The following is an 8,509-nucleotide window of genomic DNA, read 5'->3' on the forward strand; positions in this document are numbered from 1 at the left end:
AAACTGTAACTCACCTGAGGATTATGGCAAGCTCCAGATTCAAGGTCTGAACAGGATCTCAGGAGATGGGATCCTGCGGGCGGGGCAGCGCCCCCTGCAGTCGGGAAGGCCAAGTTTCAGGCCTGAGACCAAGCCCGCCTCTCACTCCCCCACTCGATGTAACCCCAAGGGCCCACCCTCACACTAGGGACGATGCTGATTGGGTGCGTCCTCTGTGACGTCATGCAGCCTCTGTGACTGTTGAATCAGGTGTGCCATGGCAACAGGGCAGACCCTGGGGGATCCTCTTCCTGGTCTGCTCCTGAGAGAGCCCCGGTCAGCTCAGACGCTTCTACCCTGAACTCCCCTCAGCGCAGGGCCCTGAGAGGACGCCCGGAGTCCCTGGACGCAGGAAGCGGTGAGTGTGAGTCCCAGGCCCACAGGAGGTGAGGGGGGCGGGCAGCTGGGACCCTGGTGTATGGCCCTGTCTCAGTGTGCAGCGACTCCGCCTGAACGCGGCCTCACCTCTCCAGGTTGTGTGGGGAGAAGGAGAATCTGAACCTAACCCGTGACCTGATTTCCTTGAGTTGGGCACCGGGGTCTCAGGCCCTTAGCTTTTCCTAGGGGTCTGAATCAGTGTTTTGTTGCTAATGATGTAACAGCAACCACATGTTTTTGGGCCAAGGATGCGGGGCAGGGTGTGGGGACGGACTTTCTGCTGGTGAGGCTTGGGATGGCACAGATCCCATGTGGACAAATGGAGTGTGGGGGAGGCCAATCCCAGGTAGTGTGAGCACCAAGACCTGCAGCCTGGGGAACCTGAGTGTGGGTTCAACAGGCAGCCTCCCAGCGCTCGTTCCATTCATGTCTTTTGTAGAAATTTGCTTCCATTTATTCAGTCTGCCCACTTGTGTAGGAACTGTGTGACATGATTTGAATGTTACACTGCTGTTTTCTTTGATGAAACCTGAGTTTATTCAGTGATAAGATTTGAAAAAGGAAAGAGGATCTTTTATTTTCTGCTAAGTTTGATTAATAATGTAAACACTAATGGAATGGCTACCCAGGTAAATAAGTGGGCCTTGGTCAGTTCAGGGGTCTTGTTTCTTTTTGAAGTTTTATTTATTTATTTGAAAGGTAGAGTTACAGAGAGGTAGAAGTGGAGAGAGGGAGAGAAAGAGTGAGAGAGAGAGGGCTTCCATCCATTGGTTCATTCCCCAGATGGTCACAATGGCCAGAGCTGTGCTGATCCAAAGCCAGGATCCAGGAGGTTCTTCCTGATCTCCCATGGGGGTGCAGGGCCCCAAGAACTTGAGCATCTCCCACTTTCCCAGGCCATAGCAGAGAGTGGGATGGGAAGTGGAGTAGCTGGGATGGGAACCGGCACCTGTATGGGATGCTGGCAATGCAGGCGGCAACTTTATCTGCTGTGCTGCATTGTTGGCACCAGGGGTCTTCTTGATCTCTTCTACCTCTGCCCCCACTGGTGAAAGAGCTGAGGTTCTTTTTAATGGTGTGTGTGTGTGTGTGTGTGTGTGTGTGTGTGTGTGTATGTGGCATAAAGCTATTACTCTCAGCTGGCACCGCGGCTCACTAGGCTAATCCTCCACACCTGTGGCACCTGCACACCGGGTTCTAGTCCTGGTTGGGGCGCCGGATTCTGTCCCGGTTGCTCCTCTTCCAGTCCAGCGCTCTGCTGTGGCCTGGGAAGGCAGTGGAGGATGGCCCAAGTGTTTGGGCCCTGCACCCATGTGGGAGACCAGGAGGAAGCACCTGGCTCCTGGCTTCAGATTGGTGCAGCGTGCCAGCTGTAGCTGTCATTTGGGAGGTGAACCAGTGGAAGGAAAACCTTTCTCTCGGTCTCTCTCTCTTACTGTCTCACTCTGCCTGTCAAAAAATAAAATAAGCTATTACTCTCAATAGTGAGCTTTTCTTTGTTTATTTTGTGATATTTGTGATAATATTTTAATTTTTTTCTCATGTGTTGCTTCACAGTAAGTTTTTAAAATAATGTGAAAATGTTGTTAGGCTATAGGTTGTGAATAAATTCTACTTCTGTAGGCAGTGTTAGTGGAATACAAGAATTAAGTATCTAACTTTTCATGCTTATGCACTTACTAAGTTTTTGACTTCCCAGCAGTTAGATTTACCTTATTTATTTATCCCACCTGGTGTTAACTGACATTTCTGGTTGGTAACATATTCCTAGTTCCTAATGACCACTGGTTGAGTATTTAGACTGTTGATCTATTTGTACTGATTAGGAATGATGGATCTGTATTTTTGCTTGGAGTTATATAAGTTTTCTCTTACATAACTTAATGCTCTACTTAGGGGCACTGGTAGCAAGCCTTGTAATGTCTTCTTGAAGAACTGCCAGTTGTCTCACTGTGTAACCCTTGTAGTAGTCTGACCTAAATTCTGATTAGTCTGAAATGAATGCTGTTTTTCTACATTTCATTGAATTGGTATTGTAATGGACTATTTTTCGGCATATTTTTATTTTTAAGCAGTTGTGTATAGATGTGTCTTAAATTGATGAGAATGGAATTTGGAAATATTTATATAATTTAAATGAACAAGGGAAGGCAGTTACCATATCCATTATGTTATCTACCTATTTTCATGATAAGAATCCTTAAAAGTCTAAATTCTTATTTATTTTTCTATAGTAGAACACATTGTTATTAACTATTTTCACCATGTTGCACACAGACCTCTTGAATGTATTCCTACTATGCAAATGAAATGTGATTGGCCAAGATGACTTCAAATTCCCTTCATGTATCTGTATATTTAAATGGTTTTCCTATAGACAGCACGAAGTTGGGTCTTGATTTTATTTTTCCCATGTCAATCTCTATCTTTAGTGTATTTAGATAATGCACATTTAAAGTGATTATTGATGTAAGTGGGTTAGTATGTAATGTGGTTGCAATCATTTTCTCTGTTATGCTTTTTTTAAAAGTCTTATTTATTGATTTTTGTTTATTTGAAAGGCAGAGAGGGAGATCTTCCATTGGCTGTTTCACCCCCTCTGGAAAAAAAAAAAAACAAACAAACCTATAACAGTTGCAACTCAGCCAGATTGAACACAGGAGCCAGGAAGTCCATCCTGGTCTCGCACATGTGTGGCAGGGACCCAATAACTTGAGCCATCACCTACTGTCTCCCAGGGGGTGCATTCACAGGAAATTGAATCACAAGTGGGGTTGCTGAACTCAAAGGTGGCACTCTTATATGGGACATGGTTATCAAAATTGGAGTGTCAATTTGTTAAGTCAACAACAGGAGTCACTGTGCACACACTCCCCATGTAGGATCTCTGTCCTTAATGTGTTGTACAATGTGAATTAATGCTATAACTAGTACTCAAACAATACTTTACACTTTGTCTTTCTGTGTGGGTGCAAACTGTTGAAATCTTTACTTAATATATACTAAATTGATCTTCTGCATATAAAGATAATTGAAGATGAATCTTGATGTGAATGGAATGGGAGAGGGAGTGGGAGATGGGAAGGTTGCGGGTGGCAGGGAAGTTATGGGGGTGGAAGCCACTGTAATCCATCAGCTGTACTTTGGAAATTTATATTTATTAAATAAAAGTAAAAAAAATTGGTGTGTTTAGCTGTTGCACCAAATACCCATGTCAATTCTTGTTTTTAAACATTTTTTGTAATCTTATTTTATATTTTAAATTTTTTTATTAATTTAATTCATTAAAGGCAGAGATAGAGAGTGATCTACCATGTGCTGGTTCACTCCTTAAGTTTCTGACACTGTGGCGTAACAGGTAGTGCTGCCAACTGTTGGTTTATTGATAGTCCCATATAATATATATATATATATATATATATATATATATATATATATATATATATATATATATATATATAATATCATATTTCTATGATCAATTATCTCTTTTTTTAAAGATTTTATTTATTTATTTGGGAAGCAGTTACAGACAGAGAGGGAAAGAGAGAGATAAAAGAAAGGTCTGCATCCACTGTTTCACTCCCCAAATGGCTCCAAGGGCTGGAAGGTGGTCTGATCCAAAGCCAGGAGCCAGGCGCTTCCTCCAGGTCTCCCACATCAGTGCAGTAGCCCAGGGCTTGAGCCATCTTCCACTGCTTTCCTAGGCCATAAACAGAGAGCTGGTTGGAAGTGGAGCAGCCAGGTGACAAACCAGTGTTGATATGAGATGCTGGTGCTGCAGGTGGAGTCTTAGCCCACTGTCCCACGGTGCTGATCCCCAGCCATGGCTTTTAATTTCTGTGTTTGTCTGATAATTGTGGTGGCCTTCTAATTGACTGTAGGAAATATAAGCAGAGAAAAGAGTGCATTGCTTTGCTAGGGTGGCCATAACATAATACTGTCGAATATGTGGCTTGAATCACAGCAATATATTTCTCATAGTTCTAGAGATTAAATATTTGAGAGCAAGATGATAATGGGTTTGGTTGCTCCTGAGACCTCCCTTTGGTTACCACATAGCCACCATGTTGCTGTACCCTTACATGGTATTTCTTCTGTCTATGTGCATCCCTCCTTATAAGAACATTGATCAGTTTGAATCAGGGCTTCACATTTATGATATCATTTGATGTCAATTATCTGCTTAAAGTCTTATCTCCAAATAGGGTCACATTGGTTGTCAGCGTTTCATGATATAAATTTTTGAGAGATACAGATCAGCCTGTAGTACTTAGAAGGTCCCAGGGATTTGCCCTGTAGGAAGCTGTCTCCAAGGAAGACTTCATTTTTGAAATGTGTGTTAATGTTTCTCACAGTATCATTTTCTTTTTTTCTTTTTTTTTTTTTTGACAGGCAAAGTGGATAGTGAGAGAGATAAAGGTCTTCCTTTACTGTTGCTTCAACCTCCAATGGCTGCTGCGGCCAGTGTGCTGTGGCCAGTGCACCGGGCTGATCTGAAGCTGGGAGCCAAGTGCCTCTCCTGGTCTCCCATGCAGGTGTAGGGCCCAAGCACTTGGGCCATCCTCCACTGCACTCCCGGGCCACAGCAGAGAGCTGGCCTGGAAGAGGGGCAACTGGGACAGAATCCGGTGCCCCGACGGGGACTAGAACCCGGTGTGCTGGTGCCGTAAGGTGGAGGATTAGCCTATTGAACCATGGCACCAGCCTCACAGTATCATTTTCAATACCATATGTAAATATTGCTGCATGCATGAACATGCAGGTGCACAAGCCCCTGTATACATTTGATACATTATTGTGAAGATGTTTAATGGTTGCATGGAGGTAAAGTTAATATAGTAATCCATATGATGACGTACTGGGGCCAGCAGTGTGGAATAGAAGGTTGAGCCTCTGCCTGCAGTGCCAGCACCCCATATATGTGCGGGTTCAAGTCCTGGCTGCTCAACTGCTCATCCAACTGCCTGCTGATGCACCTGGGAAAGCAGCAGAAGATGGCCCAAGTGCTTGGACCCTGCACCCACATGGGAGACCTAGAAGAAGCCTCTGGCTCCTAGCTTCAGCCTAGTGTAGCCCCAGCTGTTGCTGCCATTTGGGGAGTGAACTAATGGATGGATGTTCCATCTCTATTTCTCCCTCCCTCTCCCTCACCCTTTCTCCCTCCCCTTCCTTCCCTTCCTCCTCTTCTCTCTGTATCTCTGCCTTTCAAATAAACAAATATTATTTAAAAATGACACAGTAACAAACATTAAAACATTATGAAAAGTAGAAAAATGATAAAACTGAATAAGTGTGTTATCCAATATCTAATTCCTAAAACATAAACAGCAAACAGAGGAGTGTTTTCTTAACATGGTTAAATTTTTTAAATTATAATTACTCAAAACTTAAACTTTTCATTATAGGGACACAACAGCAAGCTACTTTACCAAAAGCATAAATCCAATACCACTATAGTAATTTTTCATTATTGTTTCCTATTTTTTCAATATTCTCTACTTAATTGTGAATTATGGTGGGCTTTTCTGCTCTTTGAATACCACTTATAGTATTTAAGAAATTTACAAATTTATCATCAAGTGTGTTTTTTCAACACAGGCACTGATATTGCCAGTTTAGTGAACACTGGGGTGACCATTGCAGGATTTAAAATGAAATTTATATTATAATCACATAGGTCTCCCTAAAATCTGCAAAGCCTCCAAAGCACATAAATTATCATATCAGTAATTTATTAGAGATATTTGATTTAGTTTTATTTTTATGGTTAATGTGTCATTACTGTTTGGCAGTTAGAAATATAATTGATAAAGCATGTAAGCATTAAGATTGTATATTTCCTAGAAAGAATTTTGGCATGACAGTGTGAGTATATGTGTGCCTTCATTTTAGTAGGATTAATAAAAAATGTTTTAAAAAGATACATTACTTATTAATTTGAAAGGCAGAGTGACAAAGGCAGGGGGAGTTTACTCCATCAATGGCCCAAGGATCCAGACATAGCAAGGCCAAAGCCAGTAGCCCCAAATTCCTTTTGGTTTCCCATATGTGACAGGGGCTAAAGCATTTGGACAATCATTTGTTGTCATTCCAGGTGCATTATCAGGAAACCAGATCAGATTCATAGTAGCTAGGACTGGAACTGGTTTTCTAATGCAGATGCCAAGTAGTTCAAATGGTGGCTTTACCTACTGTGCCACAATGCCAGCCCTGAGAAATTTTGTTTAAAAAAAAAAGGAAAATTCTTGTACCTTCCCTAGAAATGGTTCCAAAGACACTTGCAAGTAAAGAAATATTTACTGAAGACAGATTTGTTAAGAGCAGAGAGACTCAGTGCTTATGGATCCAGACCTATTTCCTACCTTCCCTGTCACAACTCAGTGCAATGGAAACTCCACTCCTAAGTGCAACTGAGAACACATGACACTCTCCTGCTAGCTGCCAGCTTGGGATGACATCCTCATTTTTGTCCTGTCTTCAGTTGCCTACTGCCAGAACTATGTGCTGAGTGAGTGCAGATGAGAGGTAGGGCTCAGACCACACTTGAATAATGGAGACTCTGTATTGGGCATTAGGATGCTTGGATCTCATCTCCCACAACATGAAATGTCCACTGTAGGCACATCCATATAAACAGTACATTTGCAGTGACTTTGGGTTGAAAGTATTAGAGATTTTAAAGAAACCGCCTTCTTTTTATTTATTTTTTATTTTATAAGCAAGGACAAATAACAATGAAAGAAAGTTTCCACCTGCTGGGTCATTCTCCATTCAAAACAAATAAGACTGAGCTAAGTTAAAATTGAAAGCTGGTAAGATAGGCATGATAACACTGAGAATTAAGTGTTAATTGGGATGCTCACTTCCCTTTTCAGAGGGTCAGTTCAGATCCTAGCCACTTTGCTTCTAATCCAGCTTCTGACTGTTAGGCCTGGGAAGGCAACACATGTTGGCCCACACCAGTATGGGAGATGAGACCTGCATGGAATTCCTCAGCCCTAATTTTGCCTTGGCCCAACTTTGGCTGTTGTAGGTATTTGGAGAGATGGGGGCATAAACCACCAGATGGAAAAATCTCTGTCACTCTCTCTGAATTTCAAATAAATTATTTTTTAAACAATTATAAATTGGAAGCTAGGCACTCAATTTTGGTCACCAATGTAGCTAGGTCCCAACTACTTGAGCCTGTACCTTCTGGGTGATACAGACCTAGGGTGAGCATTAGCAAGAAGCTGGAGCTGAATCAGGATGGAGCTGGGACTCAAACCCAGGCTGTCTGGGATGTGCTGACCCAAGCAGTTTATTAACCACTAAACTCAACCTCAACACTTTAAGGAGATAAAAAAATTATAAGATTGTCAATGGTGATGGTTACAACTGAATGAAAACAGCGAATTGTATAGGTACTATTAACAGATGAATCTCATGGGAAGTTGCATTTATATCCAATTATGCTATGTAAGAAAATTATATAACTTAGAATATATTGTATTATTTCAAACGTTTCATGTAATGTATATTTTAGTGTCTCAAACTCCAGTGCACATCAAATGTTGACTTTCCTCTGTAGGTTACATTGCATATTTACATATAAATATAAATATAAATGTAAGACCAAGGGATGACAGCATATTAACTAGATAACGAACAGTGATTGATTCAGGACCAAGGGATATTGGTTAAAAGATGACATTAATCATCTTTTCTGTATATCTTTTCTGAGAATAAAATTAAGAAATGAATTAACATGAAACAAACCATGGTCAGACATCAGAGGCATGTGACTATATAATTTACCAGAGATGAATCTGAGAAGACTAACATTTGGGACTGACATTGTGGTGCAGTAGGTTAGGACAGTGCTTGCAATGCTGGCACCCTATATTGGCATGCCATTTGGAGTCCTGGCTACTCTGCTTCTGATCCACATTCCTGTGAGTGTGTTTGGGAAAGCAGTGGAACATGGCCCAAGAACTTGGATCCCTACCAGCCATATAGGAGACCCAGATAGAATGGCCTGGTCCTGACTCCTGGCCCCATCCTGGCTGTTGCAGACACTTGGGGAGTGAGCCACAAGAATGAAGATCCA

The sequence above is a fragment of the Oryctolagus cuniculus genome, chromosome Y (genome assembly GCF_051225735.1).
Source record: "Oryctolagus cuniculus isolate XC-2025 breed Fujian yellow rabbit chromosome Y, ASM5122573v1, whole genome shotgun sequence".
NCBI classification, from domain to species: Eukaryota; Metazoa; Chordata; class Mammalia; order Lagomorpha; family Leporidae; genus Oryctolagus; species Oryctolagus cuniculus.